Genomic DNA, 12712 nt, shown 5'->3' on the forward strand with positions numbered 1-12712 from the left:
CTAAGGAAATTCCTCTTTCCTCCCTATTGGTCCAAAAATTCTATAAATACTCCCCTCCCTTTGGTTTGTCACACTCAAGCCTCTTACTGAGCACCCTTCATAGAGAAGCTCTGCTCTCTCTCCTCCCCTCCCCCCTTGAGGTTCTTCAAGTCTTCGGAGAGATCTTCATAAGTTCCAAAGTGTTCTTCGAGCCTTTGAAGCTCTTCAATCCTTTGCTTTTTTGAGTGAGAATTTGGTATAGGAAAAGCTTTGCCTTAGTCTTCCTCCCCCCTTTTGAGTTTTTTCAAGTCTTTAGAGAGATCCTTATAAGATCTAAAGTATTCTTCGGATCTTTGAAGTGTTCTTCGGGCCTTTGAAGTTCTTTAACCATTTAGGTTTTAGCCTACTCCTAGCGGAAGCTCTGTCGGAGTACCACCTCAACCTAGCCCTCCCATAGCCTATCCCCAGCAGAAGCTCTGTCGGAGTGCCACCTCAGCCAAAATTAGAAAGTAGCCCATCCCTAGCGGAAGCTCTGCCAGAGTGCTACCTTAGCCTATCCCTCCCATAGCCTATCCCTAGCGGAAGCTATACCAAAATGCCACCTCAGCATAGCCCTCCTATAGCCTATCCCTAGTGGAAGCTTGCCAAAGTGCCACTTTAGCCAAAATCTAGAAGTAGCCCATCCCTAGTGGAAGCTCTGCGGAGTGCCACCTCAGTCTAAGCCCAAAAGTAACCATTCCTAGTCAGAACTCTATCTAAATATTACCATAGCCAACATCTCTCAAAAAATGAATATGGAGGCCATGACCATCTTCCCCTGAGCCTGGAGAATCCACAAGAAAGCTCATACCAACACTAATTAGGGGTCCACCCCTCTAGACCCGAAACAGGGGTCAAGCTCAGGTATAATTTCTCACCCAATTTAACATTATGTAGGTTTTATATTTATCTTGTTTTAGTGTACATAATTATTTAAATTCAGTCAATGTATATATGTGTGATAACTTAGCCATGCATACGGAATAGGAATAATTGTGAAAAATATTCGTTCTTAAGCATCTAGTAGGAAGACCGATTGAACCGGGTAGATTGGGTGCTGGGTAGATTGGGTGCCTAACACCTTTCCAACTCTATAACCTGACACGTACCCTAAATCTCTGGAGCAAACCAACTTTCGGGCCCTTTTCTCAGGAATTGGGCCTACTCCCGGGTCCTAGGCCCATAACCCTAGGTGGCTACTCCAAACCCTTTTGTATGATCCCAATCCCCCGTATTTGACCATCATCAAATCCCTGTCTCAATGACAACCTTTACACTCCTATGAAATAGACCTCCATGTATCTCTGAGCAGCGGTACGGTAGTGCGGGGCCAACAGGTAAGCACACACGACACTCACCTCCCTAAGAAAGAGAAAGAGAGGAGAGAGGGCTGAATACCAAGTCTTTTTTCCCCTCCCACAAGAGGGGAGAAGGAGAGAAATTCCGGTCGCTACCCTCACAACCAAGGCAACTCCTTTTTCCTTAGTATATGGGGTTGAGGCGGTTCTTAGAAATCCTAGCACCATCCCTAAGGGTGCTCCTGGATAGTCAGTTACCTAAAGGAGAATGGGTGAAGGCCAAACATGACGAGCTCATTTTTCTCGATGAAAGACATATGAAGGCCATGGATAGTCTAAGAAAATATCAACTAAGAATAGCAAGAGCCTTCAATAAGAAAGTGAAGCCTCGTCACATAAAAGAGGTGAGCTCTTTCTTCGAGAACAAAGAACCCCAATTCATGACCCAAGAGGGAAATTCAGGCCCAACTGTAGTTTTCCATTCACTGTCAAAGAAATTCGACCAGGAAAGGATGTGAAGCTCACAGACCACAATGGCAAAGAAATACCTGGACTGGTCAATATGGATCAACTCAAGTGATATTATGTCTAAAAGGGTGAATAGCCTGAACTATGTTTGACCTGATTCCTCTAGAGGGATACGTAGGTAACTTGACATGTGCAAGTGCGGTCTCAACAGCATCCAAGTAATTGGAAGGTTACTAGATTAATAATCAAGGTATCTAAAAGATCAGCATAGCTTATGTCCCCCAAGAATCGCCACTTGGCATATATGGCCAATAGATACCTGTCATTCACCTGTGGCCCTCCAAATTCTTATCTAGAATTCCTTCCCTCCAAAAGTCATCGATCGGCACTAGTAATCAAGGTCAATTCATTCCTCGCCTTTGATTAGTCAAAAACAAAAAGAAAGCTTGATGCAATAGTGGTAAAACGTTTGGTTGTATTAGTAGTCGATGAGTAGCCTCAAAAAAAAAAAAAAAAAAAACATCTCTCTCCTTTGTTTGTGATAGTTACACAAAAAAAATGATGGATTCTTTGGATGTGATCTTGGATATTGAGGCTAAGGTTGTTAATCGGTTCGGTTTAGGTTTAAACGGTTTGGTTTGGTTCGGGTCACACATATTTTGGCTAAAACCAAAACCGCACAATTTACTAAACGGTTGCACTTTCTAAAACCATAACCATTTAGTAAATGGTTTCGGTTTCCACGGTTTTTAAATGGTTTCATTTTTACAGTTTTAAATGGTTTCGGTTTTGATTTATTCCATACAGTTTCTAAACTATTAGCAATCGGTTGGCTAGTTTATTCGCATGTTTGCTAAAATTTTCTTTTGGTGATAAATGATTCAATCTTGAGAATGTGAAATGTAAACCATTATGTCTTGTTAAAACAACCAAACAACTAAGCAAAAGAAAATATTTTGATAGAAAATAGTCTAAAGCTCATCTAACAAGTCAGTAAGTAATGCTTACAACAGGGATTTTCTTCTTATCCCCCCCCCAAATAATGTGTTATAATATTAGAAAATATATATTTAATATGTCATTAAGCAAAGATTGCATTTTTATCAATATACATTCTACTTAGTGTGTTGGATTTATTTAATCGGCATTTCAAACAATGAGCAAGTTACCTCTAGAATTACTTGTAGGCTTGCAGCACTCAATCTTTGAATCAAATGAGATACTAATGATATTTTACAACCACCTTATTTAATCTTTAAACAAGTTAATCAGATCGGTTTTGACGGTTTAAATGGTTCAGTTTTCACGATTTCAATTCGGTCTGAAACCAACTGGTTAAATGGCTCAGTTCGGTTTCAACCCGCTTAGCTAATCGGCCTGAAACTTGAAACCATAACTAAACCATTTACTAAATGGTTTTGCAGTTTCGATGTAAATGGCTTGGTTTGGTTTCGATAAATGGTTTTGGTTTCAAATTCACATCCTTAATTGAGGCACCATGACTATTAGAATCTATGAACATGTTGGATACATTAAGCGACATCATAGCTTACTACAACAGGTTTGCATACTCTCCCCAGGATGTTTCAATCTTCTTTGAAGAAGGACTATTCAGAGGAAATCCAAAGCTTTTTTGGATGGGGGAAAGAGGAAATGAAGTAATTTGTCAGCTATGTGAAGATTGACATTCTGAGGGTTGCCAAGATCTTCACCGAACACTTGTCATTATAAGGAATCCATCGGTAGAGATCGCAGGATGCATATCGATTTTGGATGTTCTTCAAACTCCCAGACATGGGGCATCACCCGTCCTTATGGAAGTAATAAGGCAGTTGAAGGAAGAAGGTGATATCATTCCTACAGTTCTTGCAGAAACACTTAGGGGATTTGACAACATGACCCCAGTTTGTGGTCTACCCATCCTATCATTGGTCTTACGGGTAGGAAAGTCATTTCCCGTTTTGATGGATTACTTAGTGAGGTGATATTTGGATTTTTGCATTATTCTAGTTATTGAGTTGTGGAATTAATTATGCCTTAAAATCAAACTCATGAATTCAAGAAAGATTTTCAATGCTAAAAGATAAGTTTTCATTCCAAAATAAAATGCCAAGCCTGGCAATACAAAAGATTAAAAAAAAAAAATGAACATGGGGAGGGAAAAAGAAAATAAAAAAGCAACATCTGTGTTTTGCAGGATCACCATCTTCATCTGTGCCATACTTGGAGCTATCTACGAAAGTCATCAAGTTGCTAGACGTGACAGTATCATGTGTGACCGCAAACTCGCTGACTGTGCCATGAGGTCCTCAATCTGGGTGGCCTTGTCAGCATTCTATTCCCTGAGAGAAGCAATCCACCCATCCTGGGAAGCACAAAAGATGATCAAAGCAAGGAGTAATAATAAAAGAGAATCAAAGAAAAAATAAAAAAAAATAAAATATAAAATCAGTGAAAATCCCCACCCTTAATACAAAATTCAAAAAAAAAATCAAATTCAAATTCAAATTCAAAATTCAAAAAATCAAAACAATAAAAAAAAATTCAAACATCAAGAATCAAAATCCAAAATTCAAATCAAGATGCAAAAACCAAACTTCAAAGTTCAAAATCAAAATCCAAAATTCAAAATTCAAAAAATCAAAAAAAAAAAAATTCAAAAATCAAATTCAAGATTCCAAATTCAAATCAAGATTCAAATCAAATTTCAAATTTCAAATGCAAATCAAAATTCAAAAAAAAAAAATCAAAAATCAAAGGTCAAGAATCAAGAGTAAAAATCAAAGATCAAAAATCCAAAAAAGAATCAAAGAAAAAAAAAAAGAATCAAGAGTTAAGACTCAAACATCAAAAATCCAAAAAATAATAAACAATCAAAGATCAAGGGTCAAAACTCAGAGAGTCAAACTGTTACACCTGTGCCCTAATCCGGTCTAATTTGAAATTGTTGTGACAGGCCTCGGATCAGAGATCAAAAGTACGATCGGGTTTTGGCTCGCGGCTGTGTATTGCTGAAAGGGTAGAGATGAACCCACATGTTCGTGCATCACATGCCTATTTAACTGGAGAGGATTCATACCTTTCGATCCCAGACGGTAAGTGACCCGATTCCCCACACATGAATTCCGACACGCATCAAAAATTGTCAAATAGCCTTGAGCATGTCCGAGGGCAACCACCCGTGCGAGACCAACCATGGGACAGCAAGCTATCAAGATAGCACCACCAAAAATAAGCCATCGGAAGTAGCCTGGGCCTAGATCCGATGCCTATTTCCGATGGGTTGACAGGCTGCTGTCAGGGTTCCAATGCCTGTGGTTTTCGTCACTCGCATCATAAATGACTTAGGATGATCCCAAATCATCCTCCACATCTTCCTTGTGATGTGAGAACTTTATGGACCTAAATGTGTGAGTCCTCATGCCCCGAACTTCATTTGAACTCGATTGTTTCAAAAGAGGTCCAAACCAAATAGACCCTAAGGCCCACTTAAGTTATAAGTTGGAAATGAGGATTCATTTCCTAATTTCCCTTGTGCACAAGATATGAGAGGAGAGAAAGATGAGAGGATAGAATAAGAAGAGGAAGGAGAAGGGGTTGGAGGCCTACCTTGGTGCCGGTTGCTGCATTGTTTCCGGAATCGCTACCGGAGGTAAGTACAACCTCCCATACCACTCTCTCTTCATTTTAACCTAGGTAGGGCTAGTTATGGATGGAATCTCGATATACAAACCATGTTAAGGTTGTAGGATGAGTGTTCTACCCTCCCGGTGTTGTTACCGAGCTCGAACCAAGCCTGGTGAGCTCCGGTAACATGTATTGCCAAAAGACCAACTAGGGTTTCGATCATTCGATCGACATATCTCCCAAATGGCTTGGTAGCATTGGAATTTTATTAGCTTAGAATGATGCTAGTAACATCTCCGACAAACTCCATGAAACAAATCCCGACGATCGAGCCTGAGCCAAAAAATCCTAAATTGGGTGGACTACCCTGAGCCACCATCGAAAACAGCCCACCAGATCCACTGGGTCTATTTTTTATGGCATATTTCCAGTGGACATGTGAGCCTTACATACTCTCTGACTTCTCCACTGGAAACAAGACTGATATTTCCGTTGGAAATGCCCTATTTCCGGTGGGTGTTTCCAGTGACAGTACTGTCACTATAGAATAGTGTTTGTACCCTTTGGGGGTGACCTATGTGGTCCCTCCCGATATTCCTGATGCGTACTGATGTACGATTCCCTTTTGTCTAGGATAGTGATGTGCACATGTCCCAAAGCCAAAATTAAATTGATCGATTGGTGGCCGCACGTGTCCCAAAGCCGGGATGGACTGTGTTTATTTTTAGAATATTTATTATTATTAAATTGCTCACATGCTTAGAATTATATGTTTAATTGTAATTGCTCAAATGCAATAATGATATATTACATTTTTCAGTTACAATTATGATATGAATTATCTGGAGATGTATGACGGAATCTAGTGTGGCTAAGGTGGTACCGGTACAGTGATCGCCATGTGTTTGGTTGTGTGTGAGGCAGAATCCGACATGGCCAAGGTGGTACCGGTACCATGATTTTCGTATGTGTGTTGCATTCATGCATTGATTATGTGCATTAGAGCTATTTGTAGTCACGGGTTACACTTTGTGGCCAAGGTCTCGCTGGTATCATATACCCCGAGACTGCATTTGGAAATGAATGCGCTTCATGGCCGATGATTGGTACTGGTGTCACGTAGTCCATACTCAACTGCGATATGTATGCTAGATTTGGTAAGTGGTCTCGGGTTTCACTTTGTGGCCAAGGTCTCACTAGTATCCTGTACCCGGGAGTGTATTTGGAGATGAATTACACTTTATGGCTGAGGTCTTGCTGGTATCATGCAATTCATACTAACTGTATCACTATGAAGGTATGTAGCATATATGTGCTTAGATATCACTCCCTATGCTACGAACCCTTGCCAACAGGGTTGAGGTGTTGGATAACCCATTGTGGTATGTTCGATGTGCCTTTTTGGAATGCCACACCCACGATACGATGCGATTGTTACCAGAGGCAGGAACCTGTCTGGCGTGGCCGATGATGTATCGGTGCCATGACTACCAGGAGGTGATTATCAGGGGTTTGCTGGGTGACCCATGGATGCATACAGGGACCGGAAGGCTTCTAATCACGGCTAGGGTTTGTATCCTTGGGTAGTCGATGGTGTTTCCGAGATGAAGGATACAGCCTAATGCGCCATAGTAGCATTTACCAGACTTAGTTTGTATTGTTAGGTGGATAATAAATAAATGAACTGTATCACGAACATCATGGACTATGTGTTTAATTTTCGCAATCATGCATTATAAATTATTACTGCTATTGTCTTACTTAGATGTGCTTGACCCCACCCCTCACTAAGCAAGTTGGAAAGCTCACCCCATGTATACACCCCTTTTTAGATGATGATGCAGGTACCGTGATGCCAATGGCAGGTGACCTAATATCTTCTGGGTTAGAGTATGGTGTGAGCGACTGGTGGATGCCAAAAGTGGAGGAGCACGATTAGGACTGTGCTTGCCACCACTGTGCTTACGCCGCACCGTGAGATTGTACATCATATTTTGATACTTTTGGGTATAACTGTGGATTGTATATTATTTTTAAGATTATATTATATGGCATGGATGAATGTAACCGAATAACTCTGTTATTGCTATTATAGTATCATTAGACGTTTCCCCATTTTATTTATGATGCCGCTACTATACTCTGATTCCATTGCTTACGTTGGTTTGTGATGTGAGATTGTGAAAATGTTAAGTTACTGCTATCAGAGATCCTGGTAGGTTTGTAAGACAGGTAGTATCTTACTCACACCACTGGTATTCCTAATGGTAAGTTGGATCTACTGAAATTGGGGGTGACACAAACAATCAAAGATCAAAATTCAAAAGATTTTAAAAAAATAAGAATAAAAAATCAAATCACAAGATCAAGATCAAATCATTGAGCCAGTTTATCTTCATCAATCCCAAGTGGTCCAGACTCTTTAGATCAAGATACCTGGTCCTACGGCTCGAGTGGCCTAAGACCAAAGAATTACCTAGACTAGTTTGAAAGACCTAGCCTAAGGAGACAAGAATTGCTTAGACTGGTTTGAAAGAGACCTAGTCTAAGGAGACAAGATAGCCTAGACGGGTTTAAAAGATCTAGCCTAGAGAGACCAAATAGCCTAGACTGTTTTGAAAGACCCAGCCTAGAGAGACCAGATAGCCTAGACTTATTCGAAAGACCCAGCATAGAGAAACTAGATTACTTAGACTGGTTCGAAAGACCTAGTCTAAGGAGACAAGACCATTTTCTTAGACTGGTTTGAAAGACCTAGACTAAGGAGATAAGACCATTGCTTAGACTGATTCAAAAGACTTAGTCTAAGGAGACTAAGAATTTCCTTGACAAGTTTGAAAGACCCAGCCTAGGGAGACAAGAAAAGGATCAAGTACTAACATCTTTTGTAGGGAGGGCTCAAATCTCTGCAAACGATGGCTCATGAACAAAGTTAGATACTAACATCTTTTATAGGGAGGCTCAAACCTCTGCAAACGATGGCTTAAGAACAATTTCAAGCACTAACATCTTTTGTAGAGGGCTCAAATCTCAATAAACGATGGCTCAAGCACAATTTCAAGTACTAACATCTTTTACAGGGAGGGCTCAAATCTCTGCAAATGAATGCTCAGGAACAATTTCAAGCACTAACATCTTTTACGGGGAGGGCTCAAGTCTCTACAAATGATGGCTCAAGAAGAATTTCAATTACTAACATCTTTTATCGGGAGGGCTCAAATCTCTGCAAATGATGGCTCAAGAACAATTTCAAGTACTAACATCTTTTGCAGGGAGGGCTCAAATCTTTGCAAATGATGGTTTAAGAACAATTTCAATTATTAACATCTTCTGCAGGGAGGGCTCAAATCTCTGCAAATGATGGTTCAAGTATTAACATCTTCTGCAAGGAGGGCTTAAATCTCTACAAATGATGGTTCAAGTATTAACATCTTCTGTAGGGAGGGCTCAAATCTCTGTAAATAATGGCATAAGAACAATTTCAAGTATTAACATCTTCTATAGGGAGGGCTCAAATCTCTGCAAACGATGGTTCAAGAACAATTTCAAGTATTAACATCTTCTGCAGGGAGGGATTAAATCTCTGCAAATGATGGCTCAAGAACAATTTCAAGTACTAACATCTTCTGCAAGGAGAGCTCATATCTCTGCAAACGATGGCTTAAGAACAAACTCAAGAATTAACATCTTCAGCAGGGAGGGCTCAAATCTCTACAAACGATGGTTCAACATCTTCTAACAGGATCGAAAGGGTTCAAATTTCTTTCCTGTAATCGACGGTAAGATCCTAAACTTTAAAGTAGATAAGAGATATTACTTATTGCATTTTCAACTCCGTCATTGATGAGGAAGATGATGGCAGTACATGCTCTGGGTGACAAAATGTGGTCATTCTTTTCTTTTCCCTTCGGCTATTGGCATAGGTTTTGGCCAAAGAGGGGCATTCTGTAGACACCCAATTTTGTCACCCTCCCCCTACTATAATGACTTATGAATCGTGCTGTGACCTCTCACTTCCGATCGATAGAGATGACAAACCCAAAAGCAATCCATACTCAGCTAAAAACCCTAGAAATCTCATATGAGAGAAAGGAAGGGTCCAATTATGACTTCTTATATATGAAAGAATCTAGTCCAAAGTGACCATACAGTTGGATAGTACTCGAAATCATGATTCCAATGATATATAGTATATCAAAATCGAACCATCGAATCTCCCGCAATCATTCCCAGAAGTTACACCTTAAGCATCCAGACCCCACCCATGCAAGCACACACACCTTGCCATGAGCATCCAAACCCCGCACATGCAAGCACCCACACCTTGCCATAAGCATCCAAACCCCACCCATCCTAGCACCCACACCTTGCCACGAGCATCCAAACCCCACCCATGCTAGCACCCACACCTTGCCATAAGCATCCAAACCCTGCCCATGCAAGCACCCACACCTTGCCATGAGCATCCAAACCCCACCCATACAAGCAACTACCCTGTAGCCTTTCCTGCCCTCACGTGCACAACCCTTGCCCAGCCTTATGCACCCTCACGTGCATTGACCCACCTTACGTGCCCCACGTGCACCGCCCTAAAGTCCCATGCCCCCGGCCCTGTGCCCGCACCCATAGGTTGATGCCCCTGCCAACTACCTGGTGCCCTCGCCTGATGCCTGGCACCCCTGCCTGTAGCTCAACACCCCCGCGTGATGCCCGGTGACCCCACCTGTAGCTCGGTGCCCCAGCCTGGCACCCCTGCTAGCTTCCTGATGCCCTCACTTGATGCTCGACACCCCCGCCAGTACCTCGACATCCCTGCCTACTGCCTGGTGCCCCCGCTTGTTACCTAATGCCCCCATCAGTGATCGAAATCCTCACTCTGATGACCAAATTTGTGAGGAGATCCCCTCTTCAGTTGCTTGTGCACTCCGCATTGCCCCGCTAGCGTACCATACACCATGACCTCCCATTTGCCCAAAAAAGCTTCTTTTCACCTCATTGGTCCAGAAAATCATCTTTTTATCTCATTGGCCAGAGAAATTCATCTTTCACCCATTGGCCCAAAAATTTACTTTTTAACCCATTGGCCTAAAAATTTACTTTTTATCCCATTGGCCAAGAAAATCCAATTTTTAATCCCATTGGCCAAGGAAATCCCCCTTTCCCCCCCATTGGTCCAAAAAATCTATAAATACCCCCTCCCTTTGGTTTTATGCACTCAATTCTCCTAGTTAGCACCCCTTGTAGAGAAGCTCTTCCCTCTCTCCTCCCCTCCCCCATTGAGGTTCTTTAAGTCTTCAAAGAGATCTTCATAAGATTCGAAATGTTCTTTGAATCTTCGAAGTGTTCTTCGGGCCTTCAAAGTTCTTCAATCATCCAAATTTTTTGAGTGAGCATTTTGTGTAGGAGAAACTTTGCCTTCGTTTCCCCCCCCCCACACTTTTGTTCTTCAAGTCTTCGAAGCGATCTTCATAGTTTTGAAGTGTTTTTCAAATCTTCAAAGTGTTCTTCGGGCCTTCGAAGTTCCTAAATCATTCGAATTTTGTTAACCCCTCCCACAGCCTATTCCTAGGGGAAGCTTTGCCAAAGTGCCACCTCAACCTAGCCCTCCCATAGCCTATTCCTAGCGGAAGCTCTGCCAGAGTGCCACCTCATCATAGCACTCCCATATCCTATTCCTAGCTAAAGCTTTGTCGAAGTGCCACCTTATTATAGCCCTCCTATAGCCCATCTCGAGTGAAAGGTCTATCAGAACGCCACCTCAACCAAGATCTATAAGTATCCCACCACTAGCGGAAGCTTTGTTGGATTGGCACCTTAGCCTAAGCCCGAAAGTAGCCTTCCGAGCTTAAGCTTGGCCGAAATTCAAATCTAAAAGTAAATGTTCCTCGCTGAAACTCTGCACAAATATTACCACAGTCAGCATCCCTCAAAAAATGAAGTTGGAGGTTAAGGTCATCTTCCCCTGAGCCAAGAAAATCCATAAGAAAGTTTGTGCCAGCATTAATCAAGGGGTCCACCCCTCTTAACCCAAAACAGGGGTCAAGCTCAGGTATAATTTCCCAACCGAATTAGCATAATGTAGACTTTATATTGACCTTGTTTTAGTGTACATAATTATTTAAATTCAGTCAATGTATATATGTGTGATAACTTAGCCATGCATGTGGAATAGGAATAATTGTAAAAAAATGTTCGTTCTTAAGAATCTAGTAGGAAGACTGGTTGAACCAGGTAGATTGGGTGCCTAACACATTCCTAACTCTACAATCTGACATGTACCCTAAATCTCTGGACCAGGCCAACTCTAGGGCCCTTTTCTCAGGAATTAGGCCCACCCTTGGGTCCTAGGCCCATAATCCTAGGTGATGACTCCAAACCCTTTTGTATGATTCCAATCCCCTATATTGGACCATCATCAAATACACATCTCAATGACGACCTTTACACTCCTGTGAAATAGGCCTCCACATATATCTGAGTGGCGGTACGATGGTGCGAGACCCATGGGTAAGAACACACGACATTTCCCTCCCTAAGAAAGAGAAAGAGAGGAGAGAGAGCCAAATGCATAAAGTCTTTTTTGCCCCACAAAGGGGGAGAAGAAGAGAACCTCTGGCTGTTACCCTCATAGGCATCAGATTCAGGAATCAGGTGAGTGAGTGTTTGATTTATTTTACAGTGTTTTGATATTTTTAGTTATTTGTGCCATGTGGAATGTGATGATTACTATGTTATGGATATATTTAATATAAAATTATATATTTCACATTTTACATTATTTTACCGACTTTGATGTGATCGAGGTTTTGTGGCTTTGTAAGATGACAGTTGTGTGATGATGGTTGTAATATTGATGGTCTGAGGCACGGTGTGGCCGAAGTTCTTTCCGGTATCATGGGCTCAAAGATCAATATTGCAGTTATGACAACAGATGTGTGATTGGATGCTATGGATGCATGTGGATGCATATGGTTAGGACCACATCCCAATGCTATAACCACTTGCCAATAAGGGTAAGGTATTAGCTAATCCCACTCAGTGGTAGGTCATGGAGGACTGCTATGCATGGATGTGACATACTATACGCATGACTGTCGGACAACATGGGAGACCGATGATGGTGTGGGATTTTGGGACCATAGTTGTTATGGGTTACTATTTTGGTTGGGGGATGGAGGTTCTTTTTAGGATTGAATGATCCCTGCTTGTAACTAGCACGTATCTCTAAGGCCCGATGTACTGGGAAGGGGATACCACCTATATTGCTTATAGTACTTTACCCACATATTGGGACCTAGTAA

Source organism: Macadamia integrifolia, unplaced genomic scaffold (assembly GCF_013358625.1).
Source record: "Macadamia integrifolia cultivar HAES 741 unplaced genomic scaffold, SCU_Mint_v3 scaffold424, whole genome shotgun sequence".
Taxonomy (NCBI): domain Eukaryota; kingdom Viridiplantae; phylum Streptophyta; class Magnoliopsida; order Proteales; family Proteaceae; genus Macadamia; species Macadamia integrifolia.